Raw genomic sequence first — 10,511 nt, forward strand, 5'->3', positions numbered from 1 at the left:
TGGGAGTGTTTCAACCTATGTTCTTGAAAGGGTAATTGGCTGCTTTCCACTTTGATAAATATCTACAGTAGAAACCCTAAGGCTGTAAGTTAGAGACAAGAAAAAACCAAAAACTCCCTAAAATGAAACAGTCTTACATTGGTAACCCATTCCAATATTAACAATAAAAGAAAAATCTCATTTTTCCCTGGATGCTTTACATTGTTCTGCTTGAAGGGAGGAGAGGCACTGAGTTAGCATCTGGAAGAAAACAATTCAAACTGGACTAGGCAAAACAGGAATCCGTTGGCTCAGGCAGCTGGTAAGTATAGGTTGTAGGCTCAGGAATGGCTAGATTCAGGACCTCATCTCTGCCTTTCTCTTATGGGCTGACTTCATCTTCAGGGAAAGTCTTCGTTTCCGTAGCCCCAGGAATTCTCATCTGGTCTCATTGGTCCATCCCTGTGGGGCGGGGCTGGGGTGGGGGCGGGGAGGCAGGGGCAGGAGAGGTATACAGGGCTCTAATTGGTCAGGCTGGGCCATGAGGCCACTCCCAGGAAGGCTTTGGAGTCAGAGATGGAGTCAGCTCCATGAAAGTTTGCTGACGGAAAGGAGAGGGAAACAGAGAAAAACTGACGTTGGGATTGTCCGGTTCTCACAAACCTCCTCCACCCATCAAGATTTGACTGTCTTCACCAGGGACTTGCTCTAGCTGGGTCAAGCTCAAGTGGGGTTATTGAAGTGGCATAGGGAAACCTACACATGACAAGAACAGGGGAGCACTCAAGGAACAAGGGCCCACAGCCACCCTCTGCAGCGGCTGCTCCATTCTCTGCTCTGTGAAATGCCCTCGTTAGTTTCCCAAGGCGGACAGGGATGCCAGACCCAGGTCTACCCAAGCGCCTTGAAAGCTCCGGCATTTTCCCCTCTGCCGCACTCATCTCTGGGTTTCTCAGTTCAGATTTGCAAGAGAGGATCTGATTGACCTGGCTTGGGTCAGGGGCCCAACCCCGGCCCAATCAGCTGTGGCAGATGGAGTGGAGATGGAGGGGATTCCCCTCTCCCTCAGCGTTGTGGTGGGTCAATGGATTCTAGTGATTATGGGACCTGCAGATCTCAGCTGATTTTCTCTTTAAAAAAAATTACTAGTACTATTTCTTGAGACAGGAACTCGCTCTGTGGTCCAGGCTGGAGTGCAGTGGTGGAATGCTAGCTCACTGCAGCCTTTGGAAACTTCTGGCCTCAAGCCATCCTACCTCCTTGGCCTCCTAAACAGTTGGGATTACCCACGTGTGCCTCCAAGCCTGGCCCAGTTACTGAGTGCCTACTCTTTTTTTTTTTTTTTTTTGAGGCAGAGTTTCACTCTTGTTGCCCAGGCTGGAGTGCGATGGCAAGATCTCGGTTCACTGCAACCTCCGCCTCTCGGATTCAAGCAATTCTCCTGCCTCAGCTTCGCGAGTAGCTGGGATTACAGGCATGTGCCACCACGCCCTGCCAATTTTTGTATTTTTAGTAGAGACAGGGTTTCTCCATGTTGGTCAGGCTGGTCTCGAACTCCCGACCTCAGGTGATCCACCCGCCTCGGCCTCCAAAAGTACTGGGATCACAGGAGTGAGCCACCGCACCAGGCCAAGTGCCTACTCTTTATGTGTTCCATTTTAAACTTACACCAATACTCTGAAGCTGAGGCTCTGAGAGGCCAGCCTTCTTGCACGGGGTCACACAGCCAGTAAGTGCACGGTTAATCCGAAACTAGCACCTAGGGGAGCTGGTGAAGGGGCCCTGTGTAGCAGAGGCCATGGAGAACTCTCCTCAGGTTGTTTTTTGTTTGTTTGTTTTTTGAGACAGTCTCACTCTGTCACCTGGGCTGGAGTGCAGTGGCTCGATCTCAGCTCACTGCAACCTCCTCCTTCCAAGTTCAAGCGATTCTCATGCCTCAGCCTCCTGAGTAGCTGGGACTGCAGGCGCGCGCCACCGCGCCCGGCTAATTTTCGTATTTTTAGTAGAGACAGGGTTTTGCCATGTTGCCCAGGCTGGTCTCGAACTCCTGGCCTCAAGTAATCTGCCCGCCTCAGCCTCCCAAAGTGCTAGGATTACAGGCATGAGCCACTGCGCCCGGCCCAGACTGGTTCTTGAAAGCGGAGTTGAGAGGTGGCTCTGGAGGGGAGGAAGTTCTTCGAAATTTGCTCCCAGCCTCAAAACTGGGCTGCACTAGCATCTGTTCCTAGCCCAGTGAGGTTCCTGGAGACCCGCCTTGTCCCACCCGGCCTCCCTGAGTTCTTGTCCTCCCCCTGCCCACCAGTCTCTGTGTGTGGGGTGGGGACCACCAGGCTGGGAAGCCCACAGTCCCCAGGCAACTCGTGGGCCTGGGAGGGTCATAGAATCCGTCCTACACTCCCTAGGATCTTGAAGGGGGCTCTTCCTTACATTCCCAGTCACCCCTCCCCCAGCCCCTACATGGGGCCTGGGCACCCTGTCTGCACCCCACTTCCACTCTGTATCAGCTGCCCTCTTCCTCAGCACCCTACCCCACTGGAACAACTTTTCTAACTCGAGTCGCCACGTTCACATTTAATCTGCCGCCTCTTTCCAGCAGCCAGTCCTGATTGCCTTCTCCCCAGCCCCAGTTGCCTACTGCTTTAGCTAGTGTCGCTGCTGGCTGTGAGGAGCGTCCTGATTCTGTAACCCGGCACCTCCTCCACAGGGCCCCGGACGCCTCAAGCATTCGAGGACGTTTGTTGATCAAAGGCGAAGGGTATGCGGAAGCTTCCTCCATCTATGAATTAATTCTCGAAACCGGCTTCAAGTGGGCCTCGCGCGGAACACAGGGGACACTCAGTGGTAAACGAGATCAGGCCTTAGGCCTGGCAGGGAGAAGGTGACCGTTCACTCAACACATACTAACTGGGTCCCACAGGCGCACAGGCCCTGGCTGGTCGCAGGTTCCCCGGGGGGCCCTCAGCCGGCCGGCCGGCCAGAACCGGCGTGATTTCCTCGCGCCGAGAGACCCAGCAGGAGCCTCGCAAAACCCAATTCACGTTTTATTTTATTATTTTGCCTCTCAAATACATGGAAATTGGCTGTTAGTAGCTTTGCTACAGGAGAAAATCGCTAATCTGCGTTGCAAAATCGGCACACAGGGGTTTTCTCCGCGATTGTCTAGACGCCATGCGGGCGGGTTGGAGGCGCCAGACACATTGTATCCGCTCTGGAGCAACAGTCGCCGCCGCTACTCAGTATCTGCGCCCTCCCAGCGCCCAGTGTCCGCGCTGGGCCTGAGACTGACCTCGGGGGATGGGGCCCACCCGGGCTTTGATGGGGGGCCGGGGGGTCACTTCGTCCACCCAGGCAAGGCTCGAGTCCAGCGCCGGCCACATCAACTCCCGGGAAATCTAGCAGCGCGGGGGCCGACCAGGAGGCCCAGAAGCCCCGCGCGTCTTCCATTAGCGCAGGGACCTCGGGGCCACCGCTCAGAGAATCGGAAGGCCTCCTCCCCCTTCCCGAGCGCTGCCACTGGGGCCGAGGTTTCCAGCAAGAACCCGCGTGTCCCTGCGCACGCACACACGGTGCACACGTCAGTCCGGCGCCTCCCCGTGCCCGGGCTCACGCAGGTCCTCCCGCGCGCCCGCAACGCGCTCGCAGGCTCCCGTGTCTGCTGCCGGGGCTGCGGGGCCCGGAAGGGTAAGAACGCGACTCGCGAGCAGGATGGGGACCCCGGCCCGGCCGGGACGCTGTCCCGGGCGGGGCCTGGGGGCGGAGCGCGCCGGGCCCGGCGCGCGGGAGGGGAGGCGGGTCCGCGCCGCCGCCGTCCGCGCTGCCCCGCCCTTGGCCCCGCCGCTGGCTCGGCTCCGCTCCCTGGCTCCGCTCCCTGCCTCCGCGCCGCAGCCCCCGCTGTAGCCGCCTCCGAGCCCGCCGCCACCGCCTCTGAGGTAGGCGCAGCGGAAAAGGACCCCGGCTCCCTTGCGCCCTGGACGGCGGGAGCCGGGCCCCTGGGGAGCTGAGAGGGAGACGCTGAGGGAGGAGCGGGCGAGGGGCCTGGGGAGTCCGGCCCCGGGGAGGGAACCCGAGCGGCCGGCGCGGGCCTGGCTGGTTAGCGGGCGGGCAGGGAAGGCCGCGCAGGCGGGCGCCGAACGGGTCCGGGCTGGGGACCGCGAGGCCGAGGGTCCGGAGACGCTTGCGGCTGGCGGCGAGAGGCGGCCGCGCTTGCAGGCGGAAGGGCAAGGGCGGCCGCGTGGAGGCCCGGCGGGCCGCGCGTCTAGGTGACCTTCCCCGGCGGCGCCCTCTGGCCCTGGATCCCACCAGCGTGGATCCGGCGGGGACCCGTCCGGCGCCCACGCTCGCTGGACCAGGCCAACAGGCAGGTGCCGGCCACGCTGCCGCCGCGGGGATGAGCTCACGTGACGACCGTGGCCCCGCGTCCCCAGGCCCACGCGTCGTGGCCGGCCCACGCCCGCAGAAGCTGGCGCCCGGCACCGCCCGCCTGTGCCAGAGCCTTCTAGGGCGGAACCCGCCGACCGAGAGTCGACTTAGGCCGTAGAGGCCGGAGCTCCGGCCTGGGCTGGAGGTTTGGCCTCGGAAAAGGAGGCCCCACGGGGAAGGATGTGGCCTTCTTGGCCTTAGGAGTGATTCCTGGTTCGGTTATTCATTCATTTGCCAAACGCGGCGGTGCATTTGGGAAACTGTTTCGGAGCCTGACGTTGGATCAGAGGCCCGCAGTCCTAGTCATTTGTACAAGGTCACACAGCTGGGAAGACCGCAAACCTTCGTTTTCTCATCTGTAGGATGGGAGCAATTATACCTCTCCTTCGTTGAGTTTTGGGGAAGAATAAAATGAATTAATTAACGTGAAACCTTTAGAACAGTGCCGGTATGGAGAAGGGCTAAGTAGAAACCCTGACACCCTTGGGGCTTTTTGGGTGAATCCAGCCCATCCCCTGCAGACCATTTTGCTACTACACGTGGCGTTGTGGAAAGGGTTCAATAAATGTAGCTCCTGTTTTTAAGCATTTTTGTACTATTATTGACAAGCATTTGTATACCAGGTATTGAGTAACTTTCACGTTAATTTATGAAAAGTCTTGTAAGTTTACAGATGGACATTGTCAAGCTCGAGCAGTAAGTTTGCATGTGGAGACCTTGAATGCAGGAGCAGACCCTGTTTTAGAGGCCCGATCCGCCCCGGGGTCCCTGTCCCCTTGACTAGCCTCTCCTCTCCTGGGGAGATAAGGGAAAGGGCTCCTCTGTTGCCTAAACTTCTCCACTGAGGCAGGGGAAGGCCAGGGCAGACTACCGAGGGCCTGCCTTCATTCTGCCCACCCCAGCTCTGGACCGACTCAGCTCTTAAGGGTCAGACTGAGGCACTGAGGCCCTGTGCTACTTTGTCTTCAGTGCCTGGGGTGATGCTGCCTGGCACACAGTAGGTGCTTGAGAACGGTCTGTAGGGGTAAATGCAGTCTTGTATCAGAATCCACCCACCTTTATTGACAGAGTTTTACTATTCCAGTACATGGTACATAGTAGGTGCTTATTTGGTATTTGTGGAATTTTTGAATGGGCATATGAAGGGCTGCAGGCCCAGACCATAGTCCTTTGATCCTGAACGTTTTTTCTTTTTCTTTTTTTTGAGACAGGGTCTTGCTCTGTTGCCAGAGTGCAGTGGCACCATATTGGCTCATGGCAGCTTCTATCTCCTGGGCTCAATCAATCCTCCCACCACAGCCTCCCAGAGTATCTGGGATCCTAGGCACACACTACCACGCCTGTCTAATTTTGGTGTTCTTAGTATAGTGGGGTTTCACCTTGTTGGCCAGGCCGATCTCAAACTCCTGGCCTCAAGCAGTCCACCCGCCTCAGCCTCCCAAAGTGCTGGGATTACAGGTGTGAGCCACCACGCCCGGTCCTGGACATCCTTTTGAGGGACACAGACATCTCACTTGTGGAAAACAGCCTCACCTAGCAGAGAGTCACAGATATTTAAAGAACTGTAACAGTCGATATAGTCTCTTGAAATAAGTGCTTTAAACACATTGTCTTCATTCTCTGGTTTTCCAAGTCCCGAGGGAAACTTGTTGAACTGGTGTTTCTGGGCTTGCAGGGAGGGTGACCTGGGTGATTGGGATTCTACAGAAGGGGTTGGGTCTGTTACCCCTTCCCTCGTGATGGGTGGATGGACAGCTTATGCTGGGGTTGTCCTGAGTAGGGTGCCTGCCTCTGGGTAGTGGGGACTACTCATTGTTGATTATTTAGTTTTATTTCTGCTATTCTAGAATGGGGCTGTAGGCAGGGGTTATTTGTAGCACAGAAAGTGGGGGACCATACAGGGATGAGGTGCCTGTGGGCCCCTGGCCTTGCTGAACACTAGGCGGGTGTGGACAGTGAACTCTATGCTGGGGTGGTGAAGGGCATCCACCCTCCACCCTTACCAGGAAGATGCTCCTGAAGCACTGAAGTCCACTTTGCCCTTGATGGAATTTCCCATGGTGCAGTGTCTTCAGTGGTAGTGACTGGGAGAGGCGCATGTATGGCTGAGGACCAGCCCAAGCCTGGAGGCAGCGCCTCCCAGTGCTCCAAGATTCTGTAGTCTGCGGCTTTAGGTTTTCCATGGACTCCTGTGGTAGCCACTGAGAAATGGTGACCAGTGGGCTTCTCAGCTGGGTCTGGGCACATATCTCCATTTTACCGCGTACTCGGGATTTGGGATGAGTGGGACTTATTTAAGTTATTTACTCAGAACTGTGTTGCAAAGAGCACTGGAGAGTAGCTTGGGCCCACACTACAGGTCTAATGAGCCACAGGATCTGTCTCATACAGGTCAAGTCACTTTCTTGTGCCTCAGTTTCTCTCTTTCTCTCTTTTTTTTTTTTTTGAGATGGAGTCTCACTCTGTCACCCAGGCTGGAGTGCAGTGGCATGATCTCGGCTCCCTGCAGTCTCCATCTCTCGAGTTCAAGCAATTCTCTGCCTCACGTTCCTGAGTAACTGGGATTACAGGTGCCCGCCACCATGCCTGGCTAATTTTTTTGTATTTTTTAGTGGAGATGGGGTTTCACCATCTTGGCCAGGTTGGTCTTGAACTCCTGACCTCGTGATCCACCTGCCTCGGCCTCCTAAAGTACTGGGATTGCTGGTGTGAGCCACTGTGCCTGGCCCAGTTTCGCTGCTATAAAAGTATAATTGTCATCATCACAGTGATTGCTGATTGAGGGCTTGCTCAGCACCTTTCTAGGGGCTCAATGAATGTTCTGTGATGTTGAGTTCACCACCCTATACCCTGGGAGAGAGGTAATGTGTTTCCATTTCACAGGTCAGCAAACGAGCACAGAGAGGTGAGGTAACCACTCTGAGGTAACACAGCCTGGCAGGAGTGGAGTTGGGATTGAAGGCCTGATCTGAATGGTGGTGCTCTCACCTTGCAGTTGCCCTCCCAGGGACCCTTGCAAGGTGCTAATAGATGTGAATGCTTTTTGGAAAGTCAAAATTGGTGTTCATATGGGAGACATTATTCTTCCACACCAATCAGAGTGAACTTGTGCATGACTGAGTGTGGGCCAACTGGCAGTGGACAATGGAGTCACCTCTATTTCTTGCCAGGACAGTGGTGCTGAGTGTCTATTATAAGGGTCAGTTTTCCCTGGGATCTGGTGGGAGGCGTTCTTCCAGGACCTGGTCAGCTAAACAGTGCCTCATTATGGACATGAAGGACTCTGGACCCTGTGGTTCAGGGTGACCTTTTGAACATGCTCAGCAGCCATTATTATAATAAATACACAAAATGAAAATGTGTGATAAAATACTGTGTGTGTTCCCTGCTTACCATGCACCAGCCACTGTACCAAGTGTATATTAACGAGCTAATTCAGTCCTCGCAGTGTTGCCAATCCAGGCTGTCTTTCTCCATATTAGAACTGAAGAAAAAAGAGCGGAGAGGTTGCGACTTGCCCAAGCTCACATATCTAGAAAGTGGTAGGATGGGTTAGAACTCAGATCTATTTGATTCCCGAGGCTACCTGCCCAAGCACTGTCTGTCTCAAGCCTACCTGGTCAGGCCAAGCAGTGAGGCTGCAGGGAACTTGAGGTGCCTGAGGTCAGGCAGGAGCCCCGAGTGTGCCTGGGATCCAGACTATAGTGTACTGGCTGCCAACCCAGGCCATCTCCCCTTGATAGGTGTGTGGGCAGGCTGCCCTGAGTCAGCAACCTTCTCCTGAGCCTAGGAGCTCAGCATGGAACTCAGCTGTGCTGGTGGTGGCCCAGCTGCCAGGGTGTTTGAAAATAGAAGCTACCCCTGGAAAGCTCTACTGCCCACTGTGCGACTGTTGTGGAAGGATGGAGGGGAGAACAGCTGCATTGGGTACACAGACTTGCTACCAGAGCACAGGGCCATCGGCCTTTGCCAGCATCCTGGAGCTCGAACCAGGAACTGTTCCCCTGGGCTGTTTCTTCCTGGCAAGAAAGAGAAAGTGCTGGAGTGTATGTGTGTGTGCATGTGTATGAGTGAGCTGCTGACTGTGTTTGCCCCCACGTTGGCTTTTAGAGCTAGGGTTGCCTTCTGCTGGGGAAGTTGCTTTTCCTGGTCCTCAGGGCTAGGAAGAGGTGCTGTTGCTGTGATCCCTGGCTGGTCTGATACCCCTCCTATAGGCTGGCCTAGTTCTGCCCTGACAAACCACCTAGAATGGTGTTGGTGAAACAGCGGGACCAGAGACTTTTCCATAGTATTCTCTTCCTCAGCAGAATCATAAGATGATGGCAATGATGGTGATGATGACTGTGATTGCTCTGTTGGTTAGGGTCCTTGCAGGGATCTGGTGCACACTTACACTTGGTAATCCAAAAGAGTTTAATGAAGGCATCATTTGTAAAGCCGTGGACAGGGTGTCAGGTCTGGTCTGTTAACACCCTGAGGCCTACAAGAGAGGGAGCTTCTTGGCAGGAGCTGTGGCCTTGGGTAGAGGAAGGTAGCCATTACCCATCTGAGGCCCCAGCAGGGAGGGAGACTCGGGGTGACTACTCCGACTTCATTCTTCCCTAAACTCTCATCTTCTGCAAGTACCTCACATTGATAGGCTAAGTCCAATCCTAAAGCCACGGATAGCAGTCCATAATGATCGGTTCTGGGGGCACAGAGCAGGGTGAAAGGGAGGAGAATGGATCTGGAGGGGAGACAGTACCCAGTGTAGTGGATTATGGTTACCACTGCCATTTGTCAAACACTTCACTCCATGCCAGATACTTCTGCTGTTCTGTGTGTTTCACTTATTTCTTGTAACAACTTCCTTAGGCCTAAGGCCTTTCCTCCCAGCTGTTCTTAGCTGAGTCTTGGAGACCCATGGGCACCCTGTTCCCTGTATCAACCATTGCAGTAGTTGCTGGCTCTCCCGGGATGCACAGCTCACCTGCCTGCATCCTTCTATTGTTACTATTTATTTCTTTTTATTTTTTATTTAAAAGAGACAGAGTCTGACTATATTGCCCAGGCTGGTCTTGAACTCCTGCATTCAGGCGATCCTCCTGCTTTGGCCTCCCAGAGTGTGGGATTAGAGGCATGAGCCACCATGCCCAGCACATGCCTAAATCCTCTTGAGGGAGCCTCTGCAGAGAAAAGAGCATATTTCTGCCAGATGGGGGCCTGGTAGGTGCTTAGTGCAGGGACCACCCTGAGCTGCTGCTTCTTAGTGGCACCTGGGGGCAGCCCTGCCTGTTAGGCACAGGCTGAGAGGTAGGGCAGGAGGAGTTCCACCTCCTCTGGCAGGCTCTTCTTGAACAAGTGCCTCTGGTGATTCTTGTGCACACTGAAGTTAGGGAGCTCCGCCCTGCTCATGATTTCTGGCAAAGTGGCCAAGCCACTAGTGGTCACCTGGGAGTGAAATGTGCCCCAACGGATCTTGCCTGATAGCTCTTCTATCTCAGTGTAGTTTAAATCTGTTCTTGCAGTCTGTATGGACACTCTAGGTAGCCTTGTGGCATCGCTACTGTAGCAGCCTTGGAACATGACTTGGGACACAACACAGCTCAATTTCAGGCACAGTGGTTGGCTTTTAAAATGCTTTTTTTTTTTTTTTTTTGAGAGGGAGTCTAGCTCTGTCACCCAGGCTGGAGTGCAGTAGCATGACCTCGGCTCACTGCAACCTTTGCGTCCGGGTTCAAGTGAGTCTCATGCCTCAGCCTCCCAAATAGCTGGGATTACAGGCACACCACCATATCTGGCTAATTTTTGTATTAAAATTCTTTATCCTTAAACAAATTATCAATATACACAAACAGTTTAAATATTGAAGCAGAGCAAAGAAATGAAAATTCGATTTGAAGTTCATTCCTAAACCTCCTTCTCCGGAAGCATATCTAAGCCAGCCCCAATATGCAGATTGGCTTGTATTCTTCCACATGCTTTCCCATCCATTCATGAACATAGAAAGATGTGTAAAAGGTTTTCCTCCAATTACACGGAATTACAAATTTTCTGACTTTTTTCATTTAACTGTATCGTAGCTATCTTTCAATGCCACCACATACATCCACTTTATTCTTTTTTTTTTTTTT

The 10,511-nt window shown here is 54.1% G+C and overlaps 1 protein-coding gene across 4 annotated transcripts in view; it reads left to right on the top strand.

The window, feature by feature from the left end:
• The first annotated feature begins 2,960 nt into the window (after positions 1-2,960).
• VDAC1 (voltage dependent anion channel 1) overlaps positions 2,961-10,511 on the top strand; it is a 34,193-nt gene continuing 26,642 nt past the window's right edge. The window contains exon 1 of one of the 4 annotated variants that reach the window (XM_026449484.2): positions 2,961-3,908. The gene's annotated coding sequence lies outside the window, so the exon portion shown is untranslated. The remainder of the gene's footprint in view (positions 3,909-10,511) is intronic. The other 3 variants (XM_026449487.2, XM_026449486.2, XM_026449485.2) reach the window with 3 other exon arrangements.

Source organism: Piliocolobus tephrosceles, chromosome 4, assembly GCF_002776525.5.
Source record: "Piliocolobus tephrosceles isolate RC106 chromosome 4, ASM277652v3, whole genome shotgun sequence".
NCBI lineage: Eukaryota > Metazoa > Chordata > Mammalia > Primates > Cercopithecidae > Piliocolobus > Piliocolobus tephrosceles.